The sequence below is a fragment of the Hemiscyllium ocellatum genome, chromosome 26 (genome assembly GCF_020745735.1).
Source record: "Hemiscyllium ocellatum isolate sHemOce1 chromosome 26, sHemOce1.pat.X.cur, whole genome shotgun sequence".
NCBI lineage: Eukaryota > Metazoa > Chordata > Chondrichthyes > Orectolobiformes > Hemiscylliidae > Hemiscyllium > Hemiscyllium ocellatum.
In genome coordinates this window covers 45,538,126-45,558,371 of record NC_083426.1, presented here as the reverse complement: position 1 = coordinate 45,558,371, position 20,246 = coordinate 45,538,126, and the positions used below count along the sequence as shown (strand labels likewise).

Here is a 20,246-nt window from a genome sequence, read left to right as displayed (position 1 = left end):
GTAACTGTACCTGCATCTGTCACGTTTTCTGGCTGTTTATTCCACACCTGAACCACTATCTGGGTAAAAACGTTGCTTCGTGTGACTTTTTAAAATCTTTATACTTTCACCTTAAAAATATGGCCCCTAGTTTTGAATTCCCCTACCCTTGGGAAAATGTCATTCATTTTATCTATGTCCCTCATGATTTTATAAACCTCAGTAAGGTCACCCCTCAACCTCCCAAGCTCCAGTGAAAAAAGGCCTTGTCTTTCCAGACTATTTTTATAGCTCAAACCCTTCATCCCCAGCAACATTCTGGTAAATCTTTTCCGAACCCTCTCCAGTTTAATAATTTCCTTCCTATGACTTCTTCAAACATGCAATAAGACCTTTTACATCTACTGCAAAAGGGAGGTGGTACTTTTGTTTTAATGTCTCATTTGAAAAGAGTTTATTCCACAAGGCAGCGTTCCCTCAGTACTGCAAAACTAACCTGGGTTTTATGGTTCATTATCTGGGACATGAACCCTACAACATTCTGACTCAAATGCTGGAGTTATACCCACTGAGTCACAGCTGACAAAGCAAACTCATACCCCCACAATGAACTAAGTGGATAATGTGTTTTTATTATTATTTAAAAGGTGATACTTAATCTCCCTGCCGTTGCTGTCTGCAGAGCAGAAACAGTTAATGACTGTGTACAATATAGCCTCCTCATTTTACTGATAAAGCACTGTCAGAGTGTTTAATGGGTTAAGGCCATTTATTTCTGTTTAGGCTGCAGTAGGGAGCTCTCTCAATCAGTAATTCCTGTTAATTACTCTTGTGGGCCAACCCACGACTGTCACTGGATTGAGTGCGTGCATCTGGCTGAAAGCCAACAAACCTCCCCTGCCCCAGCCCCAGGCACAACAGTCAATCAGTTCAGATAGTTCTTTTTTGACTATCAGCTCCTGAGGAGCCACCTTGCTCCACAGTACAGACAAAGCTGAGCCAAAAGCACAGGTTCTTAGTGACTAAGGAGGCTGGTGCCTGTCACCAGTCATGGCTGGGTCCTAGGATTCTCACTGCTGCGTTGAAGATTCCTGGCAGTAAGTGGTGTGGAACAGTCGGAAACACCTGCAGTGAGATAGACAGAGAGAGAGTGAGTCCCAGCCAAAGGCCAGCCCTTTCCATTCTGTGCACTGGACTGCGTGACATTGTGGAAGAAACCTCTTTTGGGATCCACAGTACTCTGGTAAGTACAGAGGAAATACCTATAACATCTACTCGCCACAGTGAGTGATATATAGGAATGCAGATTGAGCAGGATTTCACAGATAGTATTCCTATTACCGTTAAAAATGTCATCAACATATAATGGCTTTATCATGTTTGATATCTAGTTTTCTTTTGAAATGTTTAGCATGGTTGAGAAGGCACAGTTAGAACAACGCTGATCACTGGTATAAAGTCCTCAGCAGCATGCTACTATGTGATAGTCTGAAGCACATGCTGTATTTTTGGGAAATGGTGCAACAGTCTGAATTCTGTGTGGATTGATTGGAAAACAATGGGATCCAGTGTGATCCCATTCTGATTGATTAATTGTGCAGCAATGGGACACCATCTTTATCAATGTTATGTCTTAGGGAAGCAAAGGTCAATGGAGGTCAATGATGTACCCAAAGGAAAAATAATTGGCGCCACATTATTTGGGTTGGTGAAGCCTTGGGGGGAGAGGTTAGATATCTGCTGGTGATTGGTGTAAATGGGAGAGAGTTCCTTGTTTTTGTTCCCATCAAATCTATAATTGGATCAGAGGAGACAAACATACTTCTGCAGTGGGTGTAGATATGGACTGCCTGCTGTTTGTCTGGGCTGGAGATGATCTATCCCTCTTACCTTGGTTTTGCAGTAGTGGGCTACTTCCTGTTTCTGTGGGCGGCACGGTGGCACAGTGGTTAGCATTGCTGCCTCACAGCGCCTGAAGACCCGGGTTCAATTCCCGACTCAGGCGACTGACTGTGTGGAGTTTGCACGTTCTCCCCGTGTCTGCGTGGGTTTCCTCCGGGTGCTCCGGTTTCCTCCCACAGTCCAAAGATGTGCGGGTCAGGTGAATTGGCCATGCTAAATTGCCCGTAGTGTTAGGTAAGGGGTAATGTAGGGGTATGGGTGGGTTTCGCTTCGGCGGGTCGGTGTGGACTTGTTGGGCCGAAGGGCCTGTTTCCACACTGTAAGTCTAATCCAAGTCTAATCTAATCTATTGTGAATACCTACCAGATTGACCAGGGCTGCTGTTCAGGAGCTAGTAAACACAGTCAGTGAGATTGACCATGATGGTGACTTGGTGCGAGATTTCACATGCCTTTGCCAAGTATTTGAAAGCAGGGGGCTTATGGCTTGCCCTACTAGTCCCTGAGCCGTCTCACGTTCTATAGGGCTGTTGAAAACTTTGGGAGGCTTACTCACCCTGAGGCCTATTGAGGCCCTTAAGTGACCAATTAATGGCCACTCAAATTCCTTATCCCACCTGTTTACTCATTGATCAGTGGTAAGCGGAGGCCATTGTCAAAAGAGCAACTTGGTAGGGTAGGCTGGCATATTTACTTTTGAAGTCCCCAGTGTCCATCGGAAGCAACTTCAACCATCAAGAACATGCCCTTCCTCCCCCTTTAAATCTCCTCCGCTGCCCTTTATATCCTGGCCCTTTGATGCTTCACCCGGGAGCTTGTCTGTCAAGTCCTGCCCTTACCTCAGACTTTGCTTCAGCATATGAAATTCTGGGTGTGCCTGGAGTCCCAGCTGTGTCCACTGCTCAAACCTGGCACTGTGGAGACGATAGAGAGATTGACCAGCAAATCTTTCAGGTGTGATTTCCTCCTCACTTAAGGGCAGCCAGCTCATCCTGAGATAGTTCACACCCCATTGGGTTTTAAATGGCTGTGAGGTAACTCGTATTGATGAGATTACATACCTGGCCAACTCTCTGAAGGGTGGAGCAGGAAACACCTCCATCTGAAAAATCACATCCATGCCTGTGATCCCAAAATAGACCAAGGTAAAAATACTCAGGTTCAAATCTGACCGTGTGATACCACTTGAAATCGCAGCCTGGCTTCCTTAATTCTAATGCTCATTAAATGGATCTTGGGAACAGTGAAAAACAAAGGAGAGGGTGGTCTCAGAAGGGACCATAAACAAAGACAGCAAATGTGCATTTACTTAGCGCCTTGTACATTTACAGCTCCAAAGTCCTTCAGAGCCAATTGTGTACTTTTGTAGCCACTTTCAAACATAGGAATTGCACAGCAAACTGCCACAAACAATGACCAAATAATCTGTTTCAGTAATAGTGGCCGAGGGATAAAATTGGTCAGGATATTGCGGAGAACTTTCCTCCTCTTCTTCCTCTTCCAAATGCTACCTTGGGTTCTTTATGTTCAGCTGAGAGAGCTCTCTAACCTGAAAAAGGGGATCACCAGCAGTGCTGCACTCCTTCGGTTTGGGACTGGTCTTTTCAGCCTGGATTATGGGCTCATGTTTTCATGAGGTTTGCAAATTGGCATTGAATTTGGATAGGCTGAAATACATCTGATTAAACAATAACAGCTGCACAATGCTCTGACAAAAGAAAATAAGAGGTATTTTGCACCAGGGGCTGTTTGTCAGGGGATTGAAATAGATCCAAAAGAGATCTGAATAGATACAGACTGGGGATATTTGTTGTGCAGTGGGTTGGGAGGGGAATTGTGGTTTGGCTAATGTCATCTTGTATCTTCAGTAAGAGACAAGTGCAGATAACATGGGAGCCGAAGGTAGGAAGAAAGGGTCTGCTCATTGACACTTTGGATAACACTAGTGTGGGGTAGGTCATTATTTTTTCAACTCTTGTGCATTCTAGAGAAAAAACACTAATGTTCAAAATTGGCCAGGGTTTCCATCAAAGTTGTTTTAAAGTTTTTTTTTTACACAGGATGTGGGCTATTTGGATGGAAAATGTACTAATGTGTTTCCTGGCTTGACATTAGTCAGGTGACCCCTGCCATGACGCAGGCAGCTATTCTGCGACATGTTTAATAAAGGCAGAGCACAAGCAAGGCTAGCGTCCTGTCAGCTTTAACATGGGCATTGTTGCCCAGAGCAGCATCTACTGCCCATCTCTCATTGCAGTCCATGCAGTGTAGGTACAACCACAATGCTGTTAGGGAGGGGTTTCCACCAAAGTTAGGGTAAGAGTCGCTGCAGTCAGCCTTTTATACTCTTCCAAGTAAAATTCTGTCACTTGAGCAATTATCTGTTAGGGCACTGAGGTATGGCCACGCATGACCAGAGGGGAACTTATTCCTCTGGTGCATTGAGCTATAGGGAGAGATTGAATAGGCTACGGCTTTCCCTGGAGCGTCAGAGGCTGAGGGGTGACTTTATACAGGTTTATAAAATCATGAGCATGGATAAGATAAATAGACAAAGTCTTTTCCCTGGGGTGTGGAGAGTCCAGAACTAGAGGGCATAGGTTTAGGATGAGAGGGGAAAGATATAAGAGACATTAAGAGGCAACTTTTTCACTCGGAGTGTGTAACATGTATGGAATGAGCTGCCAGAGGAAGTGGTGGAGGCTGGTACAATTGCAACATTTAAAAGTCATTTGGATGGGTATATGAATAGGAAGGGTTTGGAGGGATATGGGCCGGGTGTTGGCAGGTAAGACTAGATTGGGTTGGGATATCTGGTCGGCATGGACAGGTTGGAGTGAAGGGTCTGTTTCTGTGCTGTACATCTCTATGACTGCCATGTTGAGCGGTCCCTTCACATTTATGGGTTGACTTTCTGACTGCACAGTTCTGGTGGGCAGCCTGTACCACCCAATCACCCCTCAACCCCTCCCATTGCTTATACATGTGGCTGCTGTACAAACTGTTCTCCATCCACCGTGGGTGAAAAGCTGTCAGCTGCATGCCTGCTACTTCCTGACCCGTGCTGCAGGAGAGCCAAGGTCAGCACTGGCACTGAGTGCCTTTGTGTGTATTATACCCAATAATGTAGGTCTCAGGGCATCCAGAATGACGGTTGGAATGACTGCCCATTCACATGCCAACTCTGTCCAGCTCCTGCTGCTCTCTCCAACCTCAGCATTGCAAATTGACATCAAACTGGCAAAAATCAACCAAGTTACACAGCAGAACAAGTTCTCACAGATGTTACACTTGAGAGATCCCAGGCTTTATTTGCAGGAAATAACAGGCCTTGCATAAATAAAGATGACAGACTCTCGATAATATTATACTGAGTGACAGGATCTGCACATACTCTGGTGAATGCTAGATGCTGTATATGTAATAAGGAATAACATGTCCAATAGATATTGCAGTGAATAATCTGACTTGCTATACTACAGGAAAACAGGTCCTGTATATATTACTCTGTATATATTATGTGACATACTCTGTATACATTATAGTGGAAGGACAGATTCTCCACAATATTATAGTCAATAATAGCACCTCTGTATATTGCAGAGAAAGATGGGGTTTGTAAATATTATAATAAATGACAGACTCCATTTAATATTATTAGTGACTGGACCTGCATTAATAATAGACAATCTGGGCTCTATTGAATGAAGTTCCTTCATTTGGGGCAGCATGGTGTTGACTGACCTTGTTTATACTATAATGTGTGCTATATCCCACAGATATTATTATAAATATGAAATATGATTTCACTATAGTGAAAAACAGGTATGAAATAATTTATCAAATACACACCATTGTTTCTCATATGAAATGATCTACAATTGTTCTTTTGTGTGAAATTTCCTTGATGTTAAGCATCAGATTTTGCAACCCAGTGTGCTGCCAACATTCAGGAAGACATTTAGAAGCTATCAACAATTGTCAAACTGGCAGACAGTGGTACAACATCAACTTTATCTAATCTGCCAAAGGAAGCGGAGAGTACACTTACAACATTTAAAAGACATTTGGGCAGGTGCATGAATAGAAAAGGTTTAGAAGGATATGGGCCAAACCCAGGCAAATGAGATTAGTTTTTAGTTTGTGAAACTTGGTTGGTGTGGAATAGTTGGACTGATGGGTCTGTTTCTGTGCGAAATGACTCTGACTCATGAGCCAGTGGCTGAGCTTGTGGAACCTTGGAAAGTGCCCAGATCTGATCCCTGGTCAATGTTGATCTCACAGTTTTACAGTGAAGGTTAGAGACCTTTTTCATGCAGAAGGTAGTACGTGTATGGAATGAGCTGCCAGAGGATGTGGTGAAGGCTGGTACAATTGCAACATTTAAGAGGCATTTGGGTGGGTAAATGAATAGGAAGGGATTGGAGGGATAAGGGACGAGTGCTGGCAGGTGGGACTAGATTGGGTTGGGATATCTGGTCGGCATGGACGGGTTGGACCGAGGGGTCTGTTTTCATGCTGTACATCTCTATGACTCTATGTCTTCATCACTGTTGGGATTTCGATTGCTAACTCAGGTCAATGATCCAACAGAATAACAGACCACAAGTGCATTAATAATTGTCTATGCTAAAGACCTGAAAATCATTATTTTACAATAAGCTGTAACTGGGGCGATTGCAGTGAGAGTTAACATTTTGGGTCCAGTGACCCTTCCTCAGAACCTTCCTCTGAGGAAAGCTTACCGGACCTGAAACCTTAACTTGGATTTCTCTTCACAGATGCTGCCAGACCTGCTGAGCTTTTCCAGCAACTTCTGTTTTGTTTCTGATTTACAGCATCCGCAGTTCTTTTGGTTTTTATTTTTACTGGGGCAATTGAGTTCTTCAGCCCTTGTTAACTCCTGTGCTTATTGTTCCTGGAAATAGTTGTTAATTATCTTGCAGGTTTCCTTTTAATGATCATTGCAGATCCACTGCTTGTGGTTATAGGTGCCTTCTAACTCCTTTTTTTTAAGCCTAATAAAAACTGGAAGAACTCCAGGTGCTGGAAATCTCATTTTTTAGGCTTGTTAATTAACTAGTTGTGGTTGGCAAAACGAAGTGACGTTGTGTTGGTGCTGTAGGACTCCATTCCTGAGCTGTTCAATAGTTAGGTCCCCATTGAATTAACAGGGAGGAGAAAGGTGAGAATCAGCAGACACTGTTGAATGTCTTGGTGACGAAACATAAATGTAGTAAAATAATATGGGACTAGGTTATCCAGAATACTACAGTGGTTTAATATGGTATTGGGACAGACATGAATTCAAAGTATTAAATTACAATTTTACATCTGATATCAGGAAGTTCTTCAGTCTGAGAGTGATCAATGCATGGAGACACTTAGGATAGAATAATGGAGGCAAAATATCCGGAATCGTTTGAAAGACAATTAGTGGATTAATGGGAAGACATTAGGGTCTTTCTGAATGGCTTTCCTCATTCTATCAGTACTCTGTGATCTGCTTTTGTGAATTTTACATTACAACAGCCACTACAACGCATTTGAATTTTACTGACTGTAAAGTGTTTGAGGGTAACTTTTTGATTATTCTCTTTTGAGAAGCCCAATGTCACCAACACTTAGATACTAAAATTAAGGAGCACTTTGGCATCTGAACAAGGGTGGGGGAGGGAAGGGATGCTGCTGGGACTGACAGGAGGGCAGTGGATGGGGGGAGGTGGGGTGGGGGAATTCAGGGGTACGGGAACTGTCAGTGTGCGGGGTGGAGGTGTGATGGTGGTAGAGCTGTTAATGCAAGCCAGCAGGAAACGTGGCTATTCACAGAGATGTACTGCAGATGAGCAAAACAGCAAAAATAAACTGACCAGGCAAACAGGATCCCAGCAGGAATCAACCCCTCAAAAATGAGTATTGTGGAATTTCTTAGGATGATGGCCCTAAGAACTTGTACCGAAGTATCTGTAATAGGTACCTTGTACTCAAGATGGCGCGATAAGGGTAAATATTTCACTGTATTCATTTGAGTACTTGTGACAATAAAGCTAAATCAACTCCTGATGAAGAGCTTACACTCGAATCATTGCCTCTCCTGCTCCTCAGATGCTGCCTGACCGGCTGTGCTTTTCCAGCACCACAGTCTTCGACTCTAATTCAATTCAAAGCTAATTCATGCCCATGTGGCACTCCAATGTCATTCTGTTCATTTGTTCAGCTCTTTATATTATCGCTACAAGCAGCAGGTTCCCATATGTCTACAGACAATACCATCTGCACCTTTCGGGCGCTTGCTGGTTTCTACACTATCTGCAAGGCAGCTGCACACACCCTGTCTCTTCAATAGCCCAATTACATTAGAGAACCACTTCTGTTCCTCGGGACTTTGTTAAACAATTGGAGAGGCAGCACCACTCAGAATCTATTGTGAAAATGGGGAGAATTCAGGTGACCAGCAGCTTACTGTCAGCTGGACTGTGATTTATAGGGCCTCAAGTGATCTTACCAAAGATCTGTCAAAATCATCAGCGCTATTTGAAAGTTCTGAATGAAGACAGAAGTCCAAAGTAGCAGCCAGTGTTAAAATAAACAACCATTAGCTCTGCAGAGGGCTGTATAATCTCTGTCTCAGGCACTTCCTCAGACAGCACAGTCAGACAGAACAATCTCATTCTCACTGGAATAGGGCTGCACATCACACATAGAACTGAGGGGGGAGAAAGAAAAAACAACATCAATGCACAAATAAGCTTTTAATTGATGTGTTTAGCAGATAGTTCCAAAGGACCTGCCCCTGTTTTAGAGAGGCTATTCAGAGAGTACTGAACTGCGAGCTCACGACATTTAGCTAAGTGCTGTTTCAGTTTGCAGTGAGTTTTGGCCAGCAATATTATGCTCCATGCTGTAAAAAATTGCATTCTACACAACGGTGTGATGTATTAAATAGCTGCGTCACTATGTACATCCACTGTGCTTTGATCCTGAGCTGCATTTTCAGTGCTGATACACCTGAACACACTGACTCGCAACCAGTCAGCCCCTAACACACTGAATCATACTGGAGTGCAGATCCTCTCCTGAAAATACCGACTCAAGGAGGGCTACTGTTGGGACATCTCTACTGCTGCATTATTGTTTTTCCTTCACATTTCACATCATGCTGTAAGCCCCATTAGTCCAGTGCCATGGATTATGTGCAGCTCAAGGGACAACGATCCCAGCCCGTGCTGATATTCCAGATTCCCTCGACCCCATTCAGGATGGCACTCCTCATCCCCTCTGTCCCAGTTCAAAGTTAAAAATCACACAACACCAGGTTATAGTCCAACAGGTTTATTTGGAAACACTAGCTTTCGGAGCGCTGCTCCTTCATCAGGTGGTTGTGGAGAATAAGATTGTAAGACACAGAATTTATAGCAAAGGTTTATAGTGTGATGCAACTGAAATTATATGTACAAAAAGACCTGGATTGTTTGTTAAGTCTCTCATCTTTTACAATGACATGTTGGTTTCAGTTCTTTCATATGTAAATCCAAACCTCAAACAGATAATGTTTTCAGTAAACTGCCCAGCTTTCAGGACAACTCCATGCAACCCTGTCATGGCAGACGCTGCAAGATTTGTCAGAGTGTCGACATGTATACCACCATTACATGTGGGGACACCACCCACCATGTATGAGTATGTGGCTCAGCCAATGTTGTCTATCTCATACGCTGAGGCATGGTACATTGATGAGACCAAGCAGAGGCTACAGCAACAGATGAATGGAAGCCGCACAACAATCAACAGACAGGAATGTTCTCTCGCAATCGGAAAACACTTCAGCATTCCAGGACATTCGACCTTGGACCTTCGGGTGACTGCCCTTCAAAGCGGACTTTGCGACCAGCAGCAATGCAAAGTGGCCGAGCAGAGGTTCGGTACCTATGGGAATGGCCTCAATCAGGACCTTGGGTTCATGTCACACTACAAGTGACCCCATTGCACTAACCACACACACTCCTACAGACTCTCTCTCATTCACAAACTCTTCCTCATATGCTTATACATACACTCCCACATTCACACACGCACTCTCTCACAGACTTATACCCCTTTACACACACAAACATACTCATACACATACACGCACTCTCTCACAGACATTTATATCCCCCCCCACACACACCCACCTACACGCACACACATGTTTATGGAGTGATTTTTGCAGAATTATGTTTTATTTTGCTTAGAAACTGCATGAATCCATGTAAGATTCTGTATATGCCTTTTTTAGAAATAGAATCAGTCTGAACATTGGGGCACAGACAGCCTCACACAGGGCACCTCACACCTTCAATACATCATCTGGGCCAACGTGGCACCCGTTGTTAAAGTTCACTTGAGAATGTAACTTCTTCAAAAAAAAGCTCTGGGATTCACATATGAAAGAACTGAAACCAACATGGTCATTCTAAAAGATGAGACACTTTACAAACAATCTATTTTCAATATATAATTTCAGTTGCATCACACTGTAAATGCTTGCTATAAATTGTGTCTTACGGGAGGCGGCCATGCCAGGAGACGGGCACGCAGGTAGACGGCCACATGGGTAGACGGCCATACAAGGGGACTGCTACACGGGTAGACGGGCCACACCAGGAGTCAGCCACATGGGTAGACGGCCACACCAGGGGACTGCTACATGGGTAGACGGCCACACTAGGGGGCTGCCATACCAGGAGATGGCCATACCAGGAGACGGCCACATGGGTAGATGGCCACACCGGGAGACAGCCACACCAGGCCAAGACCACCTTTCTCCTCCTTCAGGCCTAGCTGCAGACGGAGAGCCTCAGCCTGGCCTGAGAGGTTAAGTCAGCCCAGGACCTGCTCTTTGCTTGACAGGGAACCCCGGGCTGGGGTGGAGCTATGCCCGGCTCATTCTGGCATTGCTGCCACCAAAGGCTGCTCCACTCACCCTCGACCAAAAGCAGGAGGAGCATAAACCTTCCCGTGCAGCCTTTGCATCGCTCATCTCTAGAAAAATCCAAGAGCTTTGTTAATGAGGTAGGATTTAAGGACCTTCTTCTTGAAGCGAAAAGAGAGGAGTCTAGTTTTAGGTAGAACATTCCACAGCTCAGAGTCTTGGCAGCTGAAAGGCCAGCTGCTGAAGGTGTCACAAGTAAAATCAGGGATGTTCCGAGAGTCTAGAATTGAAGGAGCAGTTTGGAGGGTCTGAGGGCTGGAGGTTACAGAGATGAGACCAACACAGAGTTTTAAAATTGAGAACTTACTGAACCAGGTGTCCAATGTAGGTCAGTGAGTATGTGGACTTTGTGCGAGTTAGAATACAGACAGCGGAGTTTTAGTAAAATGCATGTATATAAAGATTGGAGGATCAAAGGCTAGATTGGAAGTATAGCAATAAATGAGGCCTGAGATAATAAAGAGGTCTTGTGATGCAGTGGTTGTATCTCAAGTGGCCTCCAAGCCTGAGGCTCACATTCCATCTGTTGGCTGTGGAAAATGCATTCATAATTGGCTGTAAATCTTTTCATCATTCCTGATGAAAGGCAGTAGGAGCAGGACAGATCCATTAGAAACTGCAGCGCAGTGGTGTGCAGTCAAGAGGGAGGCTGCCCTGGGAGACTTCAATATTGACTCTAGACCCTCAGGAAATCTCATCAGCAGGAAGGCTCCTTAGTTGAACCCCTCCATGTTGAATGCAGTTTGGAGGAAGTTTTGAGGGTGGCAAGGGCACAGAATATACACAGGGTGGGGAACTTCAATGTTCAGCACCAACAGTAACTCAGCAACGTTACATTGTCTGAGTCTTAAAGAACTTAGCTGAGTCTGTGGCAGGTGGCTAGGGAACCAATAAGAGGGGGAAACATATTTCACCTCATCCACTCCAACCTATCTGCTGCATGTACATGTGTCCATGGCAGGATCAATATTAGTGAACACAGCATAGTCCTTGTCGAAACAAAGTCCCACACTCATATAAGCAATACATTGTGCTGTGTGGCACTATCACTGTGCTAAAAGGGACAAACTTAAAACAGATCTAGAAATTCAAGTCTGATCACCCATAGGCACTTTGGGCCATGAGGAGTACTCCACACAATCTGCAATTTCATGGCTGGAGATAAGGAGAAACTTCTTCAGCCAGAGAGTGGTGAATCAATGGAATGCACTGTCACAGAAGGCCATGGAGGCCAGCTCATTGAGTGTATTAAAGACTGAGATAGATGGATAGGTTCTTGATTGTCAAGGGGGTCAAGGGTTATGAGGAGAAGGCAGGAGAATGGGGACGAGAAACTTATCAGACATGATTGAATTGGCAGAGCAGACTCGATGGGCTGAATGGCCAACTTCTTCTCCTATGTCTCATAGTCTTCTGGTCTTATGGAATTTCCCCAACCCTAGTTCTATGAAGAGTGCAGGAGGGCAGGCCAGGAGTAGCACCCAGATGTAAAAATGAGATGTCAACCTGTTGAAGCTACAGCATCGAACTACTTGTGTGCCAAACTGCATAAACGACCATGGAGCTCAGCGATTCCACACCCAACGGATCAGATCCAAGATCTGTAGTCCTATCAGTTTCCAGTTGTGAATGGTGTTGGCTAATTAAACAACTCTTTGGAGGAGGAGGCTCCACAAATATAAAATCCTCAATGATGGAACAACCCAGGCATATCAGTGCAAAAGATAAGGCTGATGCATTTGCAGCAATCTTCAGATAAAATTTCCAAGTGGAAGATCTATCACAACCTCCTCCAGAGGTTCCCAGCGTAATAGATACCAGTCTTCAGTCAATTCATTCCACTCCCATGCTCACTGATGCCAGTTTTGGATTTGCCAGGATCCCTTAGCTTCTAACCTCACTATGGCCCGGGTTCAACCATGGACAAAAGAGTTGAATTCCAAGAGGCAAGGTGAGAGTGACAGCATTTGACATCAAGACTATGTTTGACTAAGCTGTGGCATCAAAGAGTACCAGAAATTCTAGAGTCAAGGACAAATGGAGGAAAAACATATCCGCTGGTTTGACTCATGTCTGGTATATAGGTAGATGGCAGTGGTCATGAAGGTCAGTCATCTCTGCTCCAGGATATCCCTGCAGGAGCTCCTCAGGGCGGTGTCCAAGGCCCAACCATTTTCAGCTGCTTCATCAATGATTTCCCATCCGTCATAAGATCAGAAGTGGGAACGTGCAATCATCGGCGAACAATGTTTAGCGACTGCATTCATGTCTCCTCAGACACTAAAACTGTCCATGTCCAATGCGGCTCAGATTGGGTAATTGCCAGGTTTGCGTTAACAAGTTGCAAGTAGCATTCATATCACACAAGTGCCAGGCAATATCGCCTCCACCAAAGGACAAGCTAACTGTCACGCTGTTGACACTCTGGCTTTACCAACAATGAATCCCCAATGTCAACATCCTGGGCATTACTACTGACCAGAAACTACACCGGACAAGTCACATAATACTATGGCCACACGAGCAAGTCAGAGGCTGGGAATATTCCGGTGAATAATTAACCTCCTGACTCCCAAAAGCCTATCCACCTTCTAAAAGGCTAAAGTCAGGAATGTGATGGAATACTCCCCGCTTACCTGGATGGGTGCAGCTCTAACAACACTCGAGGCTTGATATCATCCAAAAGAAAGCAGGCCACTTGACTGACACCACATCCATAAACATCCACTCCCTCCACTGATGCTACTGAGCATCAGTGTGTACTATCTACAAGATGAACTGCTGAAATTTGCCAAAATTCCTTTGACAAACCCATGAACACTTCCATTTAGAAGGACAAGGGCACCAGATACATGGGAGCACCACCCACTTGCAAGTTCACCTCCTAAGCCACTCACCATCCTGAGTTGAAAATATACCTTCAGTCCTTCAGTGTCGCTGGGTCAAAATCCTGGAACTCCATCCCTAAACTTTTCATGGGTCTAACTGCATGCCAAGGACTGCAGCAGTTCAAGAAGGCAGCTCATCAACACCTTTCTCAAGGGCAACAAGGGATAGGGAATAAATTTTGGTCCAACCAGTGATATTGAGAATGAATAATTGCAAAATATATATAAGAGCTGATATTGCCAGCATTGCATCAAAAGACAATAATGATTGATAGCGGAAACGTTAGATCTCACGCTGTCTCCCCAACGTGAACACAGCCAGTGGATTGGTAATGTGACTGTAATCCTGAGCCCATCTCCTGCACCTGGCCTCAATGGTGTCAATCTAGATTTAGATTCCTTTATTGCCACTTGCATACAAAAATACAGTGAAAAGTGTTTTCTCAAGTGCAAAACGCAAAGTGCTGCCATGTTCTGGTGCTATCTTGAAACACAGAATATAATGCAAAGTTGGACTGCAATACAGTTAATCGTCCCACCTTCCTCTTGTTATCCTCTGTTGCTCAATATCGGCTGGGGTCTCTGTAATGGACTCGGGGCGGGGTGGTTGGTGGTTCTCGGTTACGAGCAGAGATGAGGTGAATTGCCCAGGTTTTGGAAAGCTCTCTCCAACTGCTAGGTGGTCATAGTCACCATGAAATTCCTCTGCTCGGGAAAGCTCCACGTGGAGGACATTGTCCACTTTTGTGAGTCCAGTCTTCCCTCAGCTGATCTAAATGCCCCTTGCTGAATGACTCTCATCTCCTCTGGGCCACATGGTCACAGCTCAGATGCTGACTGAAGAGCCTGTCAGTGACTGGGGAGGATGGAGGGTTTAGAGGGCTGACCAATGTACTTTACAATCCTGTGAGTTACTATTGGTTCAGTCACAGAATCCCTACAGTGTGGAATCGGGCCATTCAACCCATCGAGTCTGCAATGATACTCCAAAGGGCATCCCACTCAGAACAACCCAGCCCCCTATCCCTTCATCCACCAGGGCCAACCCACCCTATGTACATATCCCTGGACACTAGGGGTAATTTAGCATGGCCAATCCATCTAACCTGTACATCTTTGGACTGTGGGAGGGAACCTGAGCAGACCTGGGGAGAATGCGCCAACTCCACACAGTCATCCAAAATTGAAATCGAATCCAGATCCCTGCACTGTGAGGCAGCAGTGCTAACCACTGAACCCCCATATCACCCCAAATTCAACCAGACTGGTCATACCTGACTGATTGTGGTATTGGGGTTCTGTCAGTATATTCTCTTAGAACTGACTTTAAACCACTGTCCCCATCTCAATCTCTTTAGTTCAGATTGACAGCTTTGCTCAGTTCCCTGTTCACCTCCCTCCAGCTGGATCTGTCAGAAGTAGGTCTTGTGAGACACGACCATATCAGCAATCAAACGCATCACAGCTACTGCTGGGAACTCTCCTGTTAATTCACAACCAATTCACATCTGTGAAAAGGCACATCTGTGCAAAGTAGGTTTCATTTCTTGGATCCTGTCAGTGGAAAGGGATGTGAAAATGACTGCACTGTTTTCAAAGATGTTGGCCTCTGCAGGAGGCTGATTCAGTTTATACTTCCTCCAGGGGCTCTCAGTGGATGGGACTTCATGTCTAACACCAATGTTGCAGTTTAGTTGTTGGTTATAGAAAACCTCCCAATTTTCCTTTCTGTTGGAGGGCTTTCTATGACAATGCCTTGCCATTGAAAACTAATCTTGAGAGAGCGGTGCTGAAAAAGCACAGCAGGTCAGGCAGCATCTGAGGAGCAGGAAAGTTGACGCTTTGGACAAAATCCCTTCATCAGGAATGAGGCTAGAAGCCTCAGGGGTGAAAAAAATAGGCTGAAAATTAACCCGAAGTGTATAGACAGCCTCTCCAACTCATTCCTCCATGGGATGGCAACACTGAGGAAGTCACTCCGTCTCGTTACTAATTCAAAGGTTCATTGAACTCTGTGCTTATTCACCCCGGCAATCTATCCTCATTAATTTGAGGGCTGTACTGAGGGCCTTGGATCTTCAACCAGATTTTCCAATTAAAAGAACATAAAACCAAACAGACAAATCCTTTGTCATGAGTAAGACCAGTAATAGAGAGTTTGGGAGAAATTTATCTCCGACTTTGGAATGATGGACAGGTCTGGTCTCTGCCTTCTCCCAGCTGATGTCAAAGTCTCTTTAAAGCTTTAACTCCTCTGGATAGTCACAGTATTACAGTTCTGGCATTTCTTTCATACTCATAATCCCAGCGATTTACAATTTGTAGCACAGAGAGACAGAAAGCTTAGTGAGGTAAAGGTCAGTCAGCACAAAGCAACACTGCCCTTCCTTTGTTAATCTTTTGACAGCTGGCAAGAAAAAAGGATTTAATTCCTCTATGGTTTTTGTTTGCAACTCTGGACATGAAGAAAGGATTCAAATATTGGAGAGCCGCAGAAAACAGCATGGGGTGGTTATCAGTTAGACAATGTGGGCCCAGTTGACAAGTTAAGCCCTAGCTTTTATACACAGCCAGTCAATAGCTGAGGATGCACTCCCAGTATTTCACTGCTGTCAGTGTGACGTCCTGTCTATCTGATGTATTCACTACTTCGAGAAACATTATTATGCACAAAATACTGTTCCAGTCTAAAACTCACTGTTTCAAAAAATGTTCAATGATGAGGGTCAACCATCATTTTCAAGATTAAGTTTGATCGATTTTTTTTAGTGAGCAGAGGGTATTGACAGATGAATGGTGGACAAATGAACTATTGTTTAATGGAATAAGTGTGAGCAGATCAGTGACCTACTCCTGCTGATCTCTCAATCATATAGCAAGCTCAAGCTGTTAAAGGATGTAATCAGCATTCGGAAATGTTTCAAATCATTTGCTGTTAAATGATCTACGTCTCTTAAAAAGAGGATCCATGTAGTAGCTGTCAGATTAGAGAGAAGGCAATGTTTTTACTGAGCTCTAAGATGTCTGTGCTTTATTCCTGGATTGGAAGTGTGGAAAAGCCAGACTCTGTCAGCAGAGAGTTTCTTCAGTTCATCAATTCCCAAACGGGGGAGGGGTCTTGCTGCAGGCTTGATGAATAATGACCTTTCTCAGAGACCTAAGTAACCTGTTGAATTATTCAGTCCTCCTGACAGGTCCTCAGTGTTCTGGTGTAATCTGTAATCATCTAAAGTCATCTGACAATACATTGATTTCAGTGAGTAACCCTTTTCCTGCTGATTAAAGAGAATTCTGTACAATCACACCGGGAATAACATTTACCTCATTCAATAAATAGGAATACTTCACTTTGTACAGTGAGTAACCCTTAATGTATTAAAATAACAACAATTCCATTATATGCCTTCATCAATCCTCTTTGTTACTTCTTCAAAAAACTCAATCAGGCTGGTGAGACACGATTTCCCCCACGCAAAGCCATGTTGACTACCCCAATCAGTCCTTGCCTTTCCAAATACATTGAAATCCTGTCTGTCAGGATTCCCTACAACAACTTACTCACCACCAGTGTCAGACTCACTGGCCTGTAGTTCCCTGGCTTGTCCTTACCACCTTTCTTAAATAGTTGCAGCACGTTAGCCCACCTCCTGTCTTCCGGCACCTCACCTGTGAGTATCGATGATCCAAATATCTCATTAAGGGGCCCAGCAATCACTTCCTTATCTTCCCACAGAGTTCTAGGGTACGCCTGATCAGGTCCTGGGAATTTATCCACCTTTATGCATTTTAAGATATCCAGCACTTAGTGCTCTGTAATATGGGCATTTTTCAAGGTGTCACTATCTATTTCCCCACATTCTATATCTTCCATGTCCTTTTTCACAGTAAGTACTGTGCAAAATACTCGTTTAGTATCTCCCCCCCCCCCCCCCCCCCCCCCCCCCCCCCCCCCCCCCCCATCTCCTGCAGCTCCACACTTGGGCTGCCTTACTGATCTTTGCGCTCTATTCTCTCCCTAGTTACCCTTTTGTCCTTAATGTATTTATAAAATCCCTTTGGATTCTCCTTAATTCTATTTGCCAAAGCTATCTCATGCCCCCTTTTTGTACTCCTAATTTACCTCTTAAGTATACTCTTACTGTCTTTATACTTTAAGGATTCATTCGATCTCTGCTGTCTATACCTGACATATGCTTCCTTCTTTTTCTTAACCAAAACCTCAATTTCTATAAGTTTAAAAATCACACAACACTAGGTTATAGTCCAACGGATTTAATTGGAAGCACTAACTTTTGGAGTACTGCTTCTTCAGGTGATTGTGGAGGACACAATTGTAAGACACAGGATTTATAGCAAAAGTGTACAGTGTGATGTACAGACACACACATCTGTAATCTATAAAAATAATAGGATGGTAATGGTAGAGGATTTTAACTTTCCAAACATACACTGGGACTGCCATAGTATTAAGTGTGTAGATGGAGAAGAATTTAAGTGTGTACAAGAAGATTTTTTGATTCAGTATGTGGATATACCTCCTAGAGAAGGTGCAATACTTGACCTACTCTTGAGAAATAAGGCAGGGCAGGTGTCTGGGGGAGCACCTTCAGGCCAGAGACCATAATTCTATTAGTTTCACTAGCTGGTTGTACCGGGAGTAATCCAGATATTACTATCTTCAAGAACATTCTTTTTAAATAGCTTCCTATATTCTCCCTTCAGAATCTCATCCTTTTCCCTTCCTTTGTCATTAGTTCCAATGTGTATAATGACCTCCTGTAGGTCACTCTCCCCTTTGAGAACATTCTGCATTCTCTCCAAGATATCCTTGATCCTGGCATCAGAAGGCAACACACCATTCTGATTTCTCGCTGTCAGCCACGGAAACAATTGTCTGTGCCTCTGACTAGAGACTCCCTTATCATAATTGATCGCTTGGAACCTGATGTACCTCTCATTACATTAGAGACTGTCACAGTACCAGAAACTTGGCTGTTTGTGCTACATTCCCCTGAGAGTCCATCACTTCCTACATTTTCCAAAATAACATACTTGTTTGAGATGGAGATAGCCACAGGATATCCTGCGCTACCTGCCTCCCTCTCCTACCTTTCCTGGCAGTAATCCATCTACCTGACTGAATCTGTGATTTTTCTCCCTTCCCATAACTGCCATGTATCACATCCCCAGCTCCTGTAAATTCCTCTGCCTCTAACTGCCACTCCAACCAATCCATGCTATCCGATAGGATTCGCAACCAAAGACACTTCCTGCAGACATAATCATCAGTACCATTGAAACTCTCCCTAATCTCCCACATCCAACAGGAAGAGCACGTCACTCTACTAGAGGCACCTTAACAATCTACAGACCCAGAAAATAGCACAGTCTAACTGCTCTTAAAAAAAACACTGCTCCGGGCTAACTTAGCACCTAAGTTTTCTCTTTTAAAATTATAGTGAAGAGACAGATCTCAATAAAACATATAACCAAAAAGAATCCACTCTACTCACTATTAAAAAAAGACTTCAAGGTTACACTTAAAAGCCATACATTTATCTGTTCCTGTGCTATGAGCTCACCCACACAGGGGCCTCCAAGGTCAGCTGTGAATTTCACTGTCTGTTAGTTTTTCTTTGATGCATCCCAATGGCCAGAAATACTTGAATTCAAACAGCAGAGGCAGTAACTGTGCAGATTCACTTCTGTGTCAGACAGCAGTGTAAGTTTCTTTCTCTCTCTGTTTTGCTGACCATGTGGTCATTACCTTTGTTTCTCTTCCTTCTTTTTAAAGTACTGTTGTTTTGATCTTTTTTCCCCCAAAGTTCCAAACCAGTGCAACAGTAATTAGTCCTCCTGGAATTCAAGGAAATCAGCTCCAACACCTAAAATACCTTTTTAAAAAAAGAGGAGCAGCTGTTGCATCCACAACTTTTTCCCATCATCCACCTTGAATTACCCAGAATCCTAAGGCACCACACAAATGCAAGTTGCTATTGTAAATTTTGAATTAGTAAATTAGTCTAGCGATAGTATATTACCATTGGAAATTGTGATGAAAGTCATGTTTAAATTTTACAAGGAGTGCTGTAGATACTAACTGGATGTAGTATAGAAAGATATATAAACTATTATATAGTGTGGTGTTTAACTGAGTATTTGGCTGTTCAAAATCTGACCAAAGGATGGTCTCCTGATGGAATTTTTGATTGACCTCTAACTCAGAGCACTATGTTCTGACCTTCGACAAATGTAGAATTATTAACATTGAACTGTTAGACAACAAGAGACTGCAGGTGATGGTGTGGCCAGTCTTTTGGTACAGTCAAATTCCTTAGATTGTTGTGTCATCACATTGGAATCATAGAATCCCGACAGTATGGAAACAGGCCCTTCAGCCCCACAAGTCCACACTGACCCTCCGAAGAGTAACCCACCCAGACCCATCCCCCCATCCTATAAATCAAAGTGATATTGTAGAATCGAATACCTGTTCTCAAGGGA

At 43.9% G+C, this 20,246-nt stretch overlaps 1 protein-coding gene across 2 annotated transcripts in view; it reads left to right on the top strand.

The window, feature by feature from the left end:
* Nucleotides 1–895: 895 nt before the first annotated feature.
* LOC132828443 (ras association domain-containing protein 8-like) overlaps nt 896–20,246 on the top strand; it is an 86,129-nt gene continuing 66,778 nt past the window's right edge. The window contains exon 1 of one of the 2 annotated variants that reach the window (XM_060845573.1): nt 896–1,222. The gene's annotated coding sequence lies outside the window, so the exon portion shown is untranslated. The remainder of the gene's footprint in view (nt 1,223–20,246) is intronic. The other variant, XM_060845574.1, reaches the window with a different exon arrangement.